The 19,027-nt window shown below is 49.0% G+C and overlaps 1 protein-coding gene across 11 annotated transcripts in view; it reads left to right on the plus strand.

The window, feature by feature from the left end:
- LOC119433463 (F-actin-monooxygenase MICAL3-like) overlaps nt 1-19,027 on the plus strand; it is a 417,931-nt gene that overhangs the window by 359,477 nt on the left and 39,427 nt on the right. The window lies entirely within an intron of this gene.

Genomic DNA, 19,027 nt, shown 5'->3' on the forward strand with positions numbered 1-19,027 from the left:
TCCAACTCTATCGTTACCTACCGCAGTTACACTAAGGTAGCAAATGGTGTGTGGTCACGGAGGTATATGGACAGGAGCGCCGGCTCGCTTGTATTACCATCCATGTTGACGCGCCCACCTGATGTCGCGGTGGCGCCTAGCTTTCTACAGTGCTCTCTTATACCGCTCGTCTCCTCTCCGCTTCGAGCCTTTGTTTTACCGCTAAGTGTTAGCGCGTGCCCGCCGCCGTAAACTGACGGGACAGAAGTAGCAACAAGATAAAAATGAAGTGATCAAATGACTAGAGCTGCACTCATTGGTCATCTACGGCTTCTTTTACGAGCGGACAACATTTTTTGTTCCATTGTTCCCGCTTCCTTATATATATATATATATATATATATATATATATATATATATATATATGAAGCAAGTAGTCTTTGGATCCGGTGTTTAAGAAATTAAAAGAAATGCAGGCGCACGTAGAAAAGCAAAAACATTTATTTCGACGATGGTCAGGGTCCGGCTCTTGAAGGCCGGACCCCGGCCGAAACGTGGAAATTGGATGGTTTACTTAGATGTACGTTCCTCAGCCTCCTGCTTTTTTCAGACGCACTCAGTAAAATAAAATTTACCAGAAAAAGGCTCTGATCATAAAAAAAAAGAAACGACTGAAATCGCGCCGTAGACAGCTTCTATAATGGCGCTACTACATCGAGACTCGCCAGTCCCAAAGTTCTCGGAATGCGAAATGCAACACAACCTTCAGCACAACCAAGCTGACTTTCCCGCACCGCACAGCTCTGCCCAAAATATGGTCGCAAACACATTATTAAATGGTTATTCTTGGTCAGCTGCGGCACTATTATTGTTTTCGTACGTTAATTATGATGAGGAGAGGGAACGAGCAAGAGCAAGAGCGATGCACTACCCTCGTGTTAATCGGCAATCTAGCAATGCGTGAGCCGCCATGTTTTGGGGGATCAGCATTGCGGGAGAGCCATCATTAGTGTCAATTTGTGTGCGTTGACAGCTGCGCTTGCCAAAAGGGCTTGAAGAAGTTACCTCGAAGCTTCAAGGATGCCCATGAGTTGTATCATACTAGGACACGTAGAGTATAAACTACATTCATCAAAAAAAAAAAAACGATGACTACACATGACATGAACAAATTAAATGCTCGCGTCCGCGCTCAACTTGGATGATTTGCTTGAACTGTCGATTGGGTGTTTTCTGTTACAAGCTGCTCACGAGGAAAGCCTTCCTGAAGGTGAGTTTTGCACGTCACTGCCTCCTTTCTTTACAACACTTTGTCGCACAAAGCCTTTCGTCATCTGCTCTGCATAGCGTCGGGGTCGAGGCTGACGGGCCGGGCCAAATGAACGCCGCTGCGCCGATCGTTGGGCAGAAGCCGCAGACGTCGAACGCTTCAAGAGCTTGTTTAATAGAGCGATAGCTCTACTACTCCAGGTACAGCCCAGAAAACGCCTGGTTCCATAAATTTGACCTTCAAGCTCAGCCAAGGTCAAACTGGGACTTAGCCTGCCACTACCGGCTGCTGCTGCGTACGCCGCGCGGGCGCCCATATCTCGAAAGCGATCTGAGATGTGGACAAAGTGCGTGGTCGCGCGGGCCTCGTCTTTAAAGCGATCTGCGATGTGTACAAAGTGCGCCGAGTGCCGGTAGCTTCGTATACATGCGCTGTACTTTCGACGCTTAGTTCGCGTTGAAGCGAGACGCAGCATGAAGGTCAATTCCCTCTCTGTTGCTGCCGCGCCGAGCACCGTCTGTGTGTTGTCTTGTGGTGCAATTGTAGATGCGCTAATTGCTGACGGCGCCGAGCAGCGTATGTGTCCTTTCCCAAAGCAAGCAAAACGGTGCTATTGATCGACAAACTTCGTTTAACCGCCTTCAACCACGGCAATTTTTTTTTTTTTTTTGTGCACGACTTGTTATAACGCACGTTCTATGACGTCACAGGTGCCAGTGGTGACGATGATTGCTATACGGAACTACGGTGGATAGGGCGTTGGTACCGTAACGTCAGACACAATATCTTTCTTCTTTAATGAATCTGCTCGAGGACGCGACGTCATTTGGCAATAGCTTCAAAGGAATCTACCGAAATGTACCAAACTTCCTTTTCAAAGCCACTAACTTACTTTGTTTGCAGGAACCTCCCTGAGAAATGCGACGTCAATCTGAGCATTTGTTGACGTTATTTTACTCTTTGCGGCGTACGCAACCGAAACAGTCACGGTCTCTGGAATCGACAACTACTATAGCTTTCATCAAGCGGCCGTGCTACTACGCCCCTCCCTAGTTGTGGCTCCAAGATCTAGGCCCTAGTGCGACTGTTGGGCTCACGGATCGTGCCACGAATACCACAGTTTACCTCGTGAATGGTTATCGTGTCATAATGTAGTACCTGTCGCAGCGCAGCTGCACGGAGACACGTGTACCGAAAGTTAGCGCCCGTCCTGTCCATCACTGGCCAGTTGGCACGCACAAAGATGTTCTTCAGTTGGCACTCTATATACCGATAGCTCGGACACCAATTGTGATGACGGCAAACCACCGCGGTTTCGCCCATGCTTTTTTAGGGTGTCCCAGCTAACGTTAGCCAAGCTGTACTAAGAAGGAAAAAAAGGTTTGATTAACACGGTGCAAGATACGTTTCGAACACCATAGGTCTTGGTCATATCTGGCACTGTTCTTTTTTTTATCATCTTGGGTAGCAGCTTGGCTAACGTTAACTGAGACACACGGTACATAGCATGCTATGCCTGTGGCAGCAGAAGTGCGTATATGTCTGACCAATCGACACCATTTTACGGGATTCCGCCCCGCAACACAGAGGATCGGAGGTTGACGTGTCGCGCCCGTAGGACCGGAAGCTTCACGACCGGAAGGGACTGACACCTGTCTTTGTTCGTTCGTTTCCTTTTCCCGCCACCACGATGCTTCTTCTCAAGATGTCGTGCCTGCATAGTTCTTGAGCAAGAGGATCTCCCTGTATCTTCCATTCGGCAAACCGAACAACAAAAAACGGGGTCGCGAACCGGCAGCGGGCGACGCCCCGCCGACTTCCTCCGCGTGGTCGTAGCGGACGTCCCGTTGGGCGACGACGACGCTCGGAGCGATAGCCCAGTCTCGCGGGCGAGTGTTTTTGTAAGGCATCCGATTCCGCCGGCGCGGCAGCGCGTGTTCTATCTCGCTCGACCCGCATCCGAATCGACTGCGGGCAATAGTCACAAATCATCGTCTATACTTGAAATTCGGGTGATCCGGAACCCCCTTGTCTGTAGGTCCTGCTCGCAATCGCTCGCCAGGGGCATGCAAGCGGGACGCACAGTTTTTGTCAAAAGTTTCGAATCCATATCGCAGGGCGGGGCTTCTATATCGCGCCTGGCTATCCGCAGCTCGGAAGGAGGGGCACTGTATACGATTACTTGCATGTCGTCGCTTCTTTATGTGCCACTTGTGTGTTGTACTGCCAGATCGTTAGTAGTGGCATACCAACTCGCCCAGCATTTCATCCTCCTAAATGTATCAGTTAGGCACATGAACCAACGGAAGGCCCGGCCATGCAAACACATGGGATAGAAAGTTTTGACAAGGACTGCCCGTACTTGCACAACATGGGCTGAAACCGGACGCCGTGCTCTGTAACGATTCAGTTCATTTTCAGTTGTCATCAAAAGCGATAAGTATAGAAAGAGGAACTACCCCGTTGGCAGTTACAAACGTATGCAGTACCTAAGCCACACCGCGGGCAACAAATTATTCACACAACAGACGAAGTTTAACTTAAATGTGTCAGCAAAACATTACGTCTTTCACCCAGTCGACTAAACGAACACGCGTTCGAACTGGTAGAACAAAGAAAGATAATTTAAAAAAATCTAACCGTGGAATTCAGTCTCAAATAAACAAAAGCCGCATATTCTTCATGCATGTAACGAGCTCCTTGGAGATCGATGCTCTCCTTTAGCTTGTCCAGGGGTACGAGTACGGTACAAGACCGGCATTTGACGGATCGGCAACCCGTCTGTCATACCCGATTTATTTTTCATGCTTACCGAGGAGCTGTCTGGTAAGACATTAAGAATAAGTATGCGCCTATGCCGTTGTACTTTTTTACTGTACTAATTTGCAAAATAAAGAGAAAGCAAGAAATAATGCGTGCAACATTAATTGGCCTTGAATGTGAGGGTATCGCCGCAGGAGGTGGTGCTAGCAGCGTTTATAAACATGAGAACATGCCTGGGCGAAACAATAACTAACACAAAACAGATGTTTCGGTTCCGAAGTGCGGAGCAGCAACAGCGATGTAAACTTACTAGAGAGTAAGTCTAACCTCTATTAAGTAAGTTAGTGTAATTAACTCTAGATAGCTCGTGCTGTAAGGAACTGTCGACCGCGAGAGTCAGTGGAGAAAATCTACAGGCGGCGCTGCTGTGTTGACCCGCCACGTTTTGTGTTCATCAACATTGAGTCGAGGTGGATTGCCGGATGGAGGGACGTTCTTGAATACGGTTGTCAATGTTTTAACAGCGGAGCTCTTTAAGGTCGAGGTTGATCCCTACGGAGCGATGGTGTTCGATGTTTCGAGCGAAGTGGAGAGAGTGTGAAATGAGGAGAGGAGGTGCAGAGAGAGAGAGAAAGAGAGACAGACAGAGAGCGAGAGAAATAAACAAATAAATAAAATAAACGTTCTTGGCGAGGTGGGATTCGAACCCGGATACTCACGGTGCGAAGGCTAGTGTCATAAACACCCACGCTTGCAGAACATGCATTTATGGGAACCATATGATTGCGTTGTACCGACCATTGTAACACAACTTGCTGTGGGCGAGAGAAAGAGAAAATGAGAGCGAGATAGAGAGAGAGAAAAAGAAAGAAAGAGAGAGAGAAGCGGGATTTGAACCCGGGTACTCACTAGCCCAAGGCGAGCGTCATACTCACTACACCCACGCTTTCAGAGCTCCACTGTTTAATCAGATTTCCCAAGCGTGGATCGATCTGGCTTAAATTTTAACACCTTCATTCAAAGTAGTTGCACTTGGTGTTGCTAATTGCACTCCGGTGCCTTGCTTTATTTCGGCACCTGACGTCTGCAGACTCCATCATACGCAATCCGAACATGCCTTAAGCACTTTTTTTTTCCTTCTTTGCCGAATGGCGCTGGTGATTTCTTCTTGGGATGCGTCGAAACGGCTAGCCTAATGTGTCTACGTTCCAGGGCCTTCGATGTATGGCCATGCAGTACAGCTTGCGTGAGTTATAATTAAACAGCCGAGTCTTGATGTGCCTTGATTGTTCGAGGTAAATTTTATCGGCCGCTGTAAATCAGGCTTAATCCTCCTGACTATGAATCGCTCTCACTACGCCATTTGACGCCGCACTGCTTTGACATGTGACGTTCGCCGAAGACCAGTCTTTGATGTTGTTTGTTCATTAAATGATCAAGTCCCAGGAAAATAGGCCGTCGAGGGGCCGGCCATCCCAGTCGTTAAAAATAAGCTCCAGCGACTAAGGAATGTAGAAATTAAGAAACGAAAGAATAAAGGCAGAAAGGAAAAATAGCGGAGCAGTAGAACATCACTTAACTCCGTGCCTTAACAGTGCGTACTATACTTATTCATAGTCAAAGCACGTTGTATCGTCGACACGCGCAGGTCCAGTCACACCCCGTGCGTTACTAGAACAGTCTTTATGTGTACAGTCGTGTCATGAAAAACAAAACAGCTGAGAACCGTGCACACGGCGAAGAATGAAGCTCCGGAAAAAAAAATTAGCGCAAGTTCACGTAAAGATGCACGAAGGCGGATACTAAGCACATTTGCGATTGATCGTCATTCAAGGAGACTGCATAAGGTCACTTATCCCTCACAAAGTCACGAAGTGCTGTGACAGCGTGCCTTTGTTTGGCTGGCCACCACCAGGCACCGAGAACCTAGGGACCGGTCGTCTAACTTCCTTTCCGCGATTACTGCAATGATCCCCCCGGAGCATTTTTGGTATTTCGTTTTTATTTCTGGGACGAAACAGTACAAGGGGGGCGGGCTCGTCTGAAGCAGGCTACGCAACAAGCGCGGCAGCGCACGCACCCTCTCGCTGGACCCGGTATGTGCTACGCGGGCCCGTCCGAAGTGGAGCACACTCCACGGTAACACGTCCGTCGTCGAGTCCATCTTTCCGAGGAGGGAGACAGGCGGCAGATGCCGAGGAGGGAAAAAAAAGAAGAAGAAGCAAAAGATGGAAACGGAACGAAATGTGAACGAAAATGACAAAAAAAAAAACGGTCCGCACCAGGAAAGTTAGAAGAAAACATGAAAAAAAACCAAAGCGACAGACGGAATGTGCCGAAAGCGGGCAAGAAGTGTGCATGCGAGTAAAAAAGAGAGAGAGAGTGTGTAGTACACGCGGCTGCTGGAACGTGTGAAAGACGTGCCGCCGACAGGGAACGAGGCAAGACGAACTTGACCCTGATTTTTTTCTTCTTTTCGTCTTTCTTTCTATCTGCGCTGTATATTTGTTTTCTTCTTATCCTTCATGTAGCTATTCGCGTACTTCGCGCGCAAAGCCGCGCAACGTTATCGAAGCTGCGAAGCTGCCGGAGGGGCGGTCATTGTTGCGAAGATCAAACTAGTGCGCCGCACTTTGATGAGCAATTATTTCGTGCGGGCGCATTGTGCCACTAAGGGGGCTTTATGATTGCGTTTGCCTACTGCCAGGATCGTGAGCATATGCGCAATCGGCGAGCAGGAGAAAAAAATGCGTTCGGTGTTTCACGCGTGCGTTAAATTTCTGGCGCAGAATAGTTATGTGCACGGGTGTGAAGACGGTCGCGATAATAGCCAAGAATGGTGAAGAGCGTCAACGGCAGTATACGAAACTAAAATGGCGTCTCCCTCCCGTGTATCGCTGGTCAAAGCTCACGGTAGCTGTCCTGCCCGCGATAACAGCAGATAACAGCTGATAACAGCCGCCGCAGCGCGTACAAGGATTTTATATTGCGTCTCAAACAAAGCTACGACGTACAACGCGCAGTCAGCAATCAGCTACTCAACATTCGATGCTGGAATGCCCCAGATACTCCCCAGTCGCATCCTTCATGAAATACGGCGAGAAATACAATCAAACACACTAAAATATTGGATGCATACCGGACTCATCGATCGGGAGCGTGTGTACTGCTTGTGTTCCGAACTCGCCGAATCCGTCTGCGAAGAATTAAGCCGGTATGAGCCGTCGCCTCAAACGTGACTGTCTAAAATCTATGAGCAACCAAATCCCCGAAATATGCCTCTCGTGTTCTGACGCGTTTTAAGCAATACCTCGAGTACACTATAGATGCTATAGATGAAAAATTCCGCACGCATCTTGCAGTGACATTTGATGCTCGTTTATTTCTTTCCTTAAGAAGCGGGAACCTCGATGTCTGCACATTGTCTGCTTTTTGCTCTCTACAGCAGTGGAAGATGGACTCACGGACATGCCAATAAGCTGACGCGAGAACTCCCGCCATTCATAACGCCGTTTTTTTTTTTTTTAATTACGATAGAGCGTGCCTCAGCCTGAATTACTTTTGCTGCCTCGTTGATTTTGATGTTGGGTCCTCAAAAAATCACATACCCGCGAGGGGGAGTGGCCACGCAACGAGAAATTAAATTCAGCTGAAGCCAACGCTAAAATAGGCAAAATTAAAAAAAATAAAAAGAGATCGAAAAAGATTTTCTTTTTCGGCAATCCCAATTGCAGGCTGCAGTCGCCTGACTGCCAGTCAAGACGGGCTCCGACAAGCTCTGAAGGCTCTATTTTGGCTCCCGAAATGCGTTTTTTTTTTTCTTTTTTTTTATCTCGTCGCTAAGGCACGCCGTAATTTCTACACTTCTTCGTCTTCATTCTCCTCTTCCCGTCCGGCTTTACGTTTTCTGCTGCGTTTCCCAAGGGCTTTATCATAAAGGCACTGCGATGTCAGGACGGTTTTCGTACTTGTTTGTTTCTTTTCCAGATAGATGAAGTACTTATGTTTTGCTTCCTAGGCTTCTGGCTACTCCTAAGTGCTCTGGCGTTGTTTCACTCTTTTCTTCTTTTTTTTTTCTTTTTTTCCTTCGGAGACATCTTGAAGCGTGCGTTATGGGCGTTTTCTTCTTTTCTATTGAGGCACGCAGACGTGAGAACGTCTTCACTCGTTACTTTTCTGTCCCAGTCTTTCCTTCTTTATTTATTTAATTCTTGCTTTGTGCGTATACAAGAAGCGTGAGGGGCGAAGTGGTAATTTCACGCCCCCTTTCGGGTGAGTAGTTGCCGGCACTTCTGATCGTCTTCCCCTTTCTATCTTTACTTCAAATTTTTCGCGTTGCTCTGTTTGCGACTCGACGCCGTTCGTTCATTCTAGTAGTTCGTCTCTACGTGTTGCGTTCTGGTTGCCTGTCTGGCTTAATCCCGCGTTAACTGTTTCGTGACGCAAACTGAGAACTGGTCGTACGTCGGCTTTGATATAAAAGAAGCAGCCGGATTCACTGGACCGGGTCTTCTTTCGTTTTCAAGGCGAGTCTGGAGTAATTAGAATGCTAGCTCCTCAACCCAATACGCGTTACAGTTATATACCTAGCAACTAGGACATCAACAGTAATTAGGACATCAACTCTAATTAGGCCGACGGTTGGAAATTGAACTAGGCCTCCAAACGCTTATTTCATGGGAGGTTTGTCTCCATAACCCTCTATGCAGTAGTACGTGATCACGTGGTGTTCTCATCTGAACACGCACGTGTGTGACCCCATGGGATCACGTGGGATTATTAGATTTGAGAGTTAAGGTGCGTATGGTGTTTATAAAGTTGGAGATCGAATGCAGTCGAACTGGAGTATTCAGAAATACCTCAGAGGCGGTCACTCATTCGGGCCGGCTTCAGAGGTCAGTACCATCTGAGTCATCATATTTATCTCCTGGTTACCCCTCCCCCAGAGTAGGGTAGCGAACCGGGCTCATTGGAGTTAACCTCCCCGCATAAGTCTCTCTCTCTCGACCTCTTCTTTATCCATTTATTTAAAGTACTGTCAATGTTATTGTGGAATTAAAGAGTACCATCACATTTGCGGTACATTGTTACGGATGCAGGTCGCGAACGCTGACTGATCCGGGTTGCCGATAAAGTTGCCGATTCCGACGACGTCTTTGGCATGAACGAATGAAAGCACAAGTTGGCGCGGCAGCTTGGCACCTTAACTTTAGAGCTAGGATAAACACGTGATCATATGCAGGATGGCGCAGAAAAAAAAAAAAAGGGGGGGGGGGGGGCGCCATGCGTTTCTACGCCTTGTACTGTGCCATGTGTTCATATATGCCTTGTACTGTATAAACCGTCTCGGAGCAAAACATCCGCTAAAAGTGAATGTTAGCTACCGGTTGCAGGCACAGGGCGGTGACTCTCGTCCCTTCTTCGCGGGGTGGTTACCTTGGGCGTTAGCGTACCACCGGGGCGTGAGTCATGCGTCGAGATCCGCTGCCTCGGCGCTCCGTACGGTGTCGTCCCACCGCGCCCCTTCCTCCGTAACCCGCGTGTCGCGACCTCGGCTAAGATGGCGTCGGCTACGACCCTGGCAAGACCGAGCGGCGCCGAGATCTCTCTCTCTCTCTCCCTCTCACGCACAGCGCTCTTTTGCGCGCGCGCATAATGACAGCGACACGCGACCTCTTTTAGGCGTGACTGACCCGCAAAGAAAGAGAACTGCCGTATCTCTCGGCGCCTCGCCCTTTCCGTCGGCGTCCTTGACTGAGCCGGCTCGGAACGTGGAGAAGGTTGCGCACGCCCGCACGTGCTTGCGCATATACCTGCCAACCCTCACGAAATTTCCGTAGAGTTCACGGTTTCGGTACCCCTTCTACAAGGTTGCGAACGTTAATTCCCTCAAGTTTCACGAAAAGTAAACTTTGATGGCAAAAAACAAATACCATGTAAAACGACGCTAAACGGAAACATCCGATCAGTCTAAACTGATAAAATATTCTTTCGCAGCTTTGTCTTCGTTAATTTCACAGCAGTATGTTGATTATTATCAGAGAAAGTCAGGCAAGGTGTCATTCTTTTTAAATTTCGCGCTGACACCTGAACGCCTGTGCGTCAGTGTGACGTCACAGATTTCAAACTACTTTTTGTATTTCGGCATTTGTGGCTCAGGGGTCTTCACGAAACTTGCCAAGTTCATTCTCTGACTGTTTCAGGACACAATGCAGCCCATCTTTAGCAATAAAATGTTAACTAATTCAGAGCAGATGACGGCAATAACCTATGACGTCGCGGTGAGCTAGTGCAGGAACTTCAGCGCAGCGTCGCCACCGGTCTCTCGTCTTGGAGTATTTCCTTGCTTACCAAGACTTCTCTCACTGTAAACGTGTTTTAGAGCGCAGTTCTTAGGCGCCCGTTCCTGTGGCGAGCGTCGGCGTCGGCGCCCTCGGCGTAACCGAGCGAACGAGTCCAGCGAAGTATAAAAGCGAACGCGGAGCGCAGAGGGTACAGCGGAATCATGAGACGAAAAGCGGAGGAGGAGGGTATGGCGAAGGCGTGAGAAGAAAAGCGTAGTTCCGCGCGAGGCGGTCTCTGTGGCGATGATGGCTACGAGATGGCGCCAGAGTAGCGTCGTCTGTATGGAAACAAAGCACTGCATGAGCGGAGGTCGGTCTGCCGCAGTTGCTGTGAATCGCGCCCACGCGTCATACTTCGCTCCGTTTGCAACGTACCGCACGATGCATATTGTCTCGTGCGGCATGTGCGTCCAGCAAATATGTCGCGAAATGAAAACTCGTATAGAGCTGTGCTCGAATTTTGCTCTAGGGAGTATCGTAATCGCCGGTGAATGTTTCCTGTCCTTTTTTTTTTTTTTTATTTGCGGAGAGGTACTTTCTCTTTAATGTCCCTCTAAAGGTGTTCAAAGATGTAAAGTGCGAACCGAAAAAGAAAGCATACGGAAAAGAGGTTGCTATGGTACCTGTGCTGCCCTCTCGAGGTAGCAGAAGCAAAACCTCCCGTGCACTTTTCTGTGCTCGCACCTCAGGTACCACAATCGCGGTGCTAATGCTTGGGGAACGTGTCAATACCTGACAATACTGGCTGAATGCGAACGGATATTTGGTACCTCCTAACAAGACCCGAACGGCGTGTCGCACGTCGGTTTCCGACCGTACCCTTTGAAGTTTTCTGATGGTCAAAGGACACCAGCGGCGTACTTATGTGAAGCAAGCTTAATTAGACACGTTCCTGAAGCAGGCGAAATCGGCAACAACAAGGAAGAGAGAGTGAGGAGAACTTTTAGTAGGAAACGCAGAGAGGCCGCCCCGATGTAATATTCCTCTAGCCGGCTTCTCCGGCTGCTCTGCTCAGAGGAAAGGGTAAGGGGAGAAACAGAGAGGAAAGTCGATAAAAACAATGTTTTGCCTGTCGGCCTCTGCTGCTACAAATTTGCTCCTGCTTGTGGGCCTCGTCTAAAGGTAAATCATCGATAATAAACGCGCACACGCATGCAATTCCCACAAATGAACTGACTCGGGTTCACACACGCAAGCAGGAGCTCTGCGCATATGGAAGGGCGCAGGAGTTGCAACAACCCGGCCTCCGCTGCATTGCACAGGCTTCTTTCACTTGGAAGCTTTTGTTTGCTCGCCTCTCATTCGTAAGCCATTCAGGCTCGCTGGAAAGCGTTCGGGTCGGCCCGTTTGTTCACCGGGGCGGCGCAATTGGCTTGCGATATACGTGAGCTCCTTCAATGACTTTCCGTCGCGCCTAATGGATGGCGTATGTAGCGCTCCCAGAGCACCGGCGCCTTGCGTGAGGTTCAAAGCGTGCGTCAGTATATCTGGCGAGGCATCGGCCGTGCTCTATAGAGAGCGGTATGCAACACGCAATACGAATGCCGGGCGCGTTTACGGCGCAATGCGTTTCACCTGGACGTCTCTTAACGCCTTCGGTTTGTGATGCCGCAGAGGCCAGAAGCGCTGCAGAGATATGCGGCGAGGCATTTGCACGTAGCTGGGAAAACAGGGATATAATAGAATGATGTAAGCGGGGAAATGGCTGAGGAAACCAAGTTGCGATGGAGCAGGGGGCCATGCCGGATGCCGTGACGGTTATCGCCGTCGGCCGTGTGCATTGTCGGATCCAGAAAAGAACGGCCTACATTAATGTAATTAAAGTTTCTCCTGACTTTTCAAAACCAGAGATGGCTCAAACCATGGATAGCTGTGAAGCCAAAGATGTGCGAGTGTAAACCGAGCTAGTATATGTGTGGAAACATTGCGCCAAAGTGGAACTATACGCAGGTCAGCACCTTATTTGTCACTATTTGGTACGTGACTCTCGTCTTAAGAAATTCCGCTTGTATAACTTGTAGTTCAGCGCAGTCACGAGGCCAAATACGCGCTCTGAATGCAAATGCTGTGTTCCCTTTCCTATTGGCGCATACCGCACACACGCGAACGGCCATCCGCGAAAGGCCCATCCGAACTGCACTGCGCAACACGCCGTTCGCGCGAGCCACTTAAACCAGTCAAGCGACACCGATTTGTTTATTTAGGAGGGCGGGCGACCCGTTTCGGCGGCCGACGCAACGCAGAGCCGTATACAGGCGCCCGGCGAGCACGTGGACAAAAAAGGAAGCCCTGCCTGCCTGCCTGCCTGCGGGCCTTTCGCGTCTATCATGACGTCACCGGACGGACGCATCGCGCAACGCATGATTAAAAAGCCCCGCAGATCCAATTCCGCGTCGCCCGAAAGCGGACTCCGCGTTCGCCACGAGCGCGCGATCAAATTCTGTGCAACATCCGACGACGTGCGGACGCACAGTGGAGGCAAAAGCCACCGCTTTGTCTGCTGGCGCGCGACATCATCCCTCTGGGTTTGGTCGCCCGAGCACTGCGCACTGACGCATCTCCAACGGAATGCTCGCGTTGCCTCAACACCGCGACACGAACCCTTGCGTGCCGTCTACATGTGCGGCGCGTGCGTGCATGCGGTTAACCCCTTCTTCTGTTTCTCGCAGCTCGTTTTGCCGAGCGCTCGCTTCTTTCTAAGTTGCTGCCGGTCACGTGACCGCGCCCGGAGTCAACGAGCCCAGCCAGGAAAGCCGAAATCGTTCATCATGTCTCTGTGTAGTCGTTTGTGCTCCTCTCTCGCCGGCTGCGGCCGGTTGGCCCTCTCTCGAGAGAGACGTCGCTGCATCTTTCTTGTCCCCCTATGTCGCTGTCTGTTCTTTGTCCCATTAAAAAGAACCGTGCAACGTTGCGCGCCATACAGCTCGAATCAGCCGAACAGACGTGCGGGCCTACGAAAGCGCTGTATTCTTCCGCGTCGCGGTGCTATTTAGCTTGCGAATTCGCATCTGCGGCTAATGTGCCTCGTCGTTCGCGTGATTTTTCGATGTTCGGAAGTGCCGTACTATTCGGTGAATTCGCGCATCGTAAGCCGTGGACGGGGAACCAATAGCAGCGCTCGTTAACGATCGTTAGACACGCCAATGCGTTCGTCAGACACGTCACGCCTGCTTAATGCTCTCTGGTTTTTTTTTTCTTTCTTTTTCTTTTTTGAGAGAGAGAGAGAGAGGATGAGCTACGAGTTCAAAAACGAGGACTGTTCTTCGAAAACAGTTTCTAGTTTGTTTTGCTTTGTTTCCACCGAAGCTGGCTTATGAGCAAAGCTGTGCCAATAATAATTCAGTATTCCACTAGGTGCTCGCAAACGCGCAAATCGCAGCGACCGCGATTGATGCGTGTGAACGGCCATGCGAAACTCGCATTTGCGAAAATCGCAGTGCGAGATCGCCAGCGTGTGAAACGTACTTGCGACCACGTTATCTGCCCTATGAATGAATATGTGTAAACAGACGACGCTATTATAATTTGAGGTGCGGCTCGTGATAACAACGTGTGCTGACGTCACAACTTCATTTTTTTTTTTTACTTTCTCTGGCTCTTTCGCGAGATTTCGTTCGTCTTCTAAGCACATACGCAATACTCTCATTGGATTAGAAACTGGAAGAGGGCGACGGAATATGAAGAGAGTGTCGCAGAACATCGCACATATCAAGAATATATAGCTGTGCCTGTACTAACCCCAATGTGTCGGTTACCCACACTGTTGTCTACTAAATTACGCTGAGAAAGAACTAACGGTACCTAAACAGCGAGATCCAGCGGTACCTAAACAGCGGAATGCAGCAGCAGCAGCCGCGGCCAACAGTTCAACCCGCGACCTCGTGCTCTGCAGCACAGCACTATATCATCCGCTCAGCTGCCGTGGAAGGTTGTTGCTTGCCCTCTCTGCGCGGCCTTTCAGATTCTACTGTACTGCGTGGTACTGAGAGAAAAATACACCCCTATTTTTTTTTTTTCCTTTGGGTCGGGGCACAGGTACATCCTTCGTCCGCGCTCCTCAAGGTTTCTAAAAAGGAGTTAAAAAAGACAGCCCCCGTTTCGTCTTGTTTTGCTATTGTTCAGCAGTTCTGTGCAAGCGAGGCACGTATGGTATTGGACACAAAAGGTCTCACAGCGCGAGGACGAACGGAGGGTGGCCGCCTATCTGGCCTCTTCGGTCTCGCGTCTGAGAGCACGCCAAAAAAGTCACGTCACAAGGCGGATAGCGGTGCAGCAGAGCCACTGCACGGCCTCCGCGTGCACTGCGGTCTTGAAATCTTCTTAGATGACCCAGAAAGATCGCAGAGCAAGACGCGATGCGACGACGGCTGTGATTTTCCCGCAGTGTGTAGAGAAACGGCATGGCAAATTCTGGTTGCCGTCTGCCTCTTCTGCTAGTCGGGACGCGTATATTTACAGCACCTCTAGCTTTATTTTTATCCCCTCGTTCGCTCGAGCCGTGCGGCGGTGTGTGCTCGGCAGAGGTTGACGATAGACTCTGTATAACATCGCTTACACCACGGAATGAAACGATATATATATAGCGTAAGAAAAGTACGGCAGGTGTTACACTCTTGTAACACAAGAAGGCAAGAGCCTGCTCCACATTTGGTAATACATGATGTGATACAATCAGATGCTCGGACCGTGGCTACACCCGTCACTGGCACAAAAAGCGATGCGTGCAATTAGTACAGTATTTGAAGTGCACCGGTTTAAGAGACCCCCTATAGTGTCCCTGTACATCGTCCCACGTGCACTCAGTACTCATTCTCTCCCTATTTTTCTCTTTCTATTCCCCTTTCCCTTACCCCTAGGGCAGGGTAGCAAACCGGACGCTCTTCTGGTTGACCTCCATGCCTTTCCTTTCCTTGCTCTCTCTCTCTCTCTCTCTCTATATATATATATATATATATATATACAATCGGAGCTAGACGTCCGGTAAGACATATTGGTAATGCATTAAGTTATACAATAGACTTCTTGCAAGACATAACGAGCCTGCAATGGGAAGTACACGTGTGGCACTAAGGCGAACTTCTAAGGCGACCTTCTGATCGCGACATAGAACCAAGCCCGTAGCCAGGAATTTTTTTCAGGGGTGAGGGCACTTGCTGAAGGCCTTGACTAGGAAAGCACCTATTTTTCAGTGATTACTTTCGGTAAAAATCGCAGTATGTAAGTTATGTGACTTTTTAAATACTATTTTATTATTATTAGTTTTAGATTTTTAGTTTTGAGATGAATCTTCCTAATAGTATATTTGTGTACGGGCGATTCGTCTCAATAGATTTCATTAATAAAATAAAACAGCGTTACTCAGAGCCAAATCTCCGAATCTTGGTTTATCCGGCACCAACCGACGGATGCGGCGTCCTCTGCTCTTCTGTGACGCTCCGGGTCGCTTACGCGGCGGCCCGTTCGGCCGATGTACTCAGCGCCGTAGGACATGGGCACGGAAAGATCTGCTCAGTCTTGCCCATGGTGAGCAGCTGTTGAGAAGGTTCCGCGCGCAGCAGGGTGGCGCCACCCTGCTTACCCAATGGCACATACGTACGTGAACGGCCAACATCTTAGAGTGCACTACTTTCGGGGTCGGCCCACATTTTTAGACTGCACCGTATTGCGTATCAGCCCATTTTTTAAATTTTTATTTATTTATTTTTTGGTGGGAGAGCTAGGTAGCCGGAAGTAAAACTGGTCTGATAATGCCAAGAAAGATATTCGCATTAAAAGGACCACTGTCGAAAGACGAGAAACAGCAACAAAGGCGAGTCACTGCTTCAGAACCGGCCCTCTAGTATTTTGAGCACACGGCCGCGTGCTTGTTTAATTCCGTTTTGAGCGCTTCCTTTGTTATAAAGTCTGACGAAAGGTTAAAAGGCGTGCAGCTCCGGTACATTTCGTTGTCGTAGCTGCTTCCTATTCGTCATTGCTTTAAATGCGAGATAAATCTTAAAACTGATGAGAGAATATAAGTCGAGCTGCTGCGAAGGCTTTGGCACATTCTATTACGAACCTTGGAAAAATTGCCGAGTTGGACAACTATCTGTGATGTAAGGGTCTGGGATGCACAGACTAGTGCACAGAACTGTGCAATTAGTTATTGGTTTTAATCGCTTCTTTTTTTGAACGAACACGCGTTCGACATCGTGTGCGCCTATGGTGTGCTCGTTTGTTGGTTTGTTAAGTATAACGCATCAACTCTATGTAGTACATAGCGTTATACCCCCCTAGTTGTATTGTGTCGTCGTCGGGCCTCGTGAAATTCGTGTCATCATTTCTGGAAATATTTGTCCTTTTCTAAACGCAGACACTGACGGCGGAGTGACACCGCGTTTGAATGTGTGTAGTTCAGCTGTCTTCGTTGAAGCGACACATTGTACCCGCGACTTCGTCGTAAGCGTCTGTGCGGTACCGAGGCAGCGCAAGGCAAGCAAAACCAGCTCGTTTGCAACACCAAAAGTGCGTCTTGCACGTGACTCCCGCAATGTCGCAACCCCTCTCCCCCTTTCCCCTCTCCTCCGTGTCCTACCGAAAGGAAGAATAACGAAAAATAAAAGAAACGACGCTCTGGAAAGGAGACTGTTTGTGCGTACGGTGTGGGTCTGGGGTCCTCCAGTTCTATTTTAAGGGAGTCGGGCTAACTCGTTTCTCATCCTTCTCTCTCTCTCTCTGTTCGACGCGCCCACAAGTCGCGAGCACCTACGAAACTGGAAGACCAGCACGACCAGCTAGCTAGCTGTATCTGTCTGCCGCAGAAGCGTACGCGTTCGTACGGCGTGATAAGTGATTCGAGAAAAGAAAAAGGAACGACGGAGACCTCAAAAGGGCGACCAGGCAGGACTGCATTTCGCGGCGCGCGCAGCGACTTTACCGACAAATGGATACGCCTCCTAGATTTGGAAGTCAAAAAAGATGAGGGGGGGGGGGGGGTAGTCGTTTGAGCGTGATATGGTGTTGTTTAGAAGCTGTGGTACGGATACATTCTAGAACGCGGGGTGTTTACTTTTTTGCCTTTCGTCTATAGCTAGCGGATCACGGCTGTTTTCTTGTCGCCGATGTGTCGATGCGCCATTTTCTTCATCTTCCATAGATTGTGTTTACCTGAACTGAGAGCTAGCTGTCCGTACCGTTTTCTGATTGCGCGCGGAGTATGAAGCTGCGAGCGATTTTGGGAGGCGTGCGACGCCGTATAACGCGCGAGATTTTGGGAGCCCGCGCGCAGGCTTTCGTGTCTCTCCTTTTGTAGGTCGAACGAGTTTGCACGTGTTCGCCTAATCGGTACGGGTTTCTTTTGAGGTTTTCGGAAGCGAGCGGATCTGTAACCTTGTGAAAAACCTCGACCTTAAAGACCGTCCCATTGTGTGGCGCCGAACGTTTCTTTGTGTCATTTTCTCACAGAAAGGGGTCGTCGCTGAGTCTATACCGTTATATTCCATGTGCGCTGTGTTCCAGATCCAGGCAGTGAACAGTGCGATATGTGGCCTTTCTGGTTCGTTTAAGCCGGAGTTAAGTCGCAGGCAATCTTTTAGTGATTTGTGCCTACGTAGAAACGACTCCGCAAGGACAGACTGTCTGACCGCCTCAAGGAAGACTTTCTTTCTTTATTTTTTTTTTCATGGTTACGTACAGGAGGAACGGCTGCCCAGATAATGTTGAATTACTTATACACCTTGCGTCCGCTAGGGCTGCTTTCGAATTAGTTAACTGGCTTATCGGTTGGCCCCGGCGCAGATCGCTTCGTTATCCTTCATTTCCATCTCTTTACGTGACCCTAGACCCAGAAAGCATGCAACTGCTCTAAACGATCTAGTTTCGGTGGGCCTTTCTTGTTTTTCTAGCAGGATACATCACAGGTATGCATAGGAGAGGTCACTGATGCAGTTCCTTTGTAGGTCACCTATTCGCTGGCCCATACGCACATTGCTCGCAAGGGTTCTCGTTGTCGCTACGTGGGCCGTCGACTAGATTTCAATAAAGCCAGATTAATCGAGATTACAAATCAGCAGCCTTAATCAGGCGGTTGCGACTCGTTTTACAGGGGGGTAACTGCACTATTCGAGATCGGTGAGTAATCGATAACTATAGGAGCAATCCACGGGCTAGCTTTGTTAGTGTGTTGCGATTTTTTTATAGACTTTGGACAGTGTTTTGTCATTTCATTGCCCCTCTGTCTTTTGTTTTTCTTTTGTGTCTGCTATTTTTCTTAACTAAGATTATGGAACAGTCGGCCCTTCTGTGGCCAAATTATCGTATTTCACAGCTACTAAAGAAGCTACTTTACCTCCTTTTCCTCCTTGCAGCAGAGTCAGTTGGAACAGAACCTGCAGGAATTGTCCGAGTTGGTCTAACGGTGGGAATTTCGAGCAGCTATGCCATAGTCATCGCTTGCGTGGGTCTTCCTGTCCAAAGGTTGCAGTAGCCGTATAGGCGTAAGCCATGTCGTTTGACCTTAACTAGTTATCTTCGTAAATTTAGAATATCAAACTATCGATTCCTTTGAGTTGGTAGGCTAATTAGTTTGTCGAGCATTCGTGCTTAAACGAAAAACACACACCACCACCGGCCCCCGTAGTATTTCTGCATTTTTGTTCCTCCCGTGCTTTCTGCTCGATTCATATTACAATTT

Source organism: Dermacentor silvarum, chromosome 11 (assembly GCF_013339745.2).
Source record: "Dermacentor silvarum isolate Dsil-2018 chromosome 11, BIME_Dsil_1.4, whole genome shotgun sequence".
Classification (NCBI taxonomy): domain Eukaryota; kingdom Metazoa; phylum Arthropoda; class Arachnida; order Ixodida; family Ixodidae; genus Dermacentor; species Dermacentor silvarum.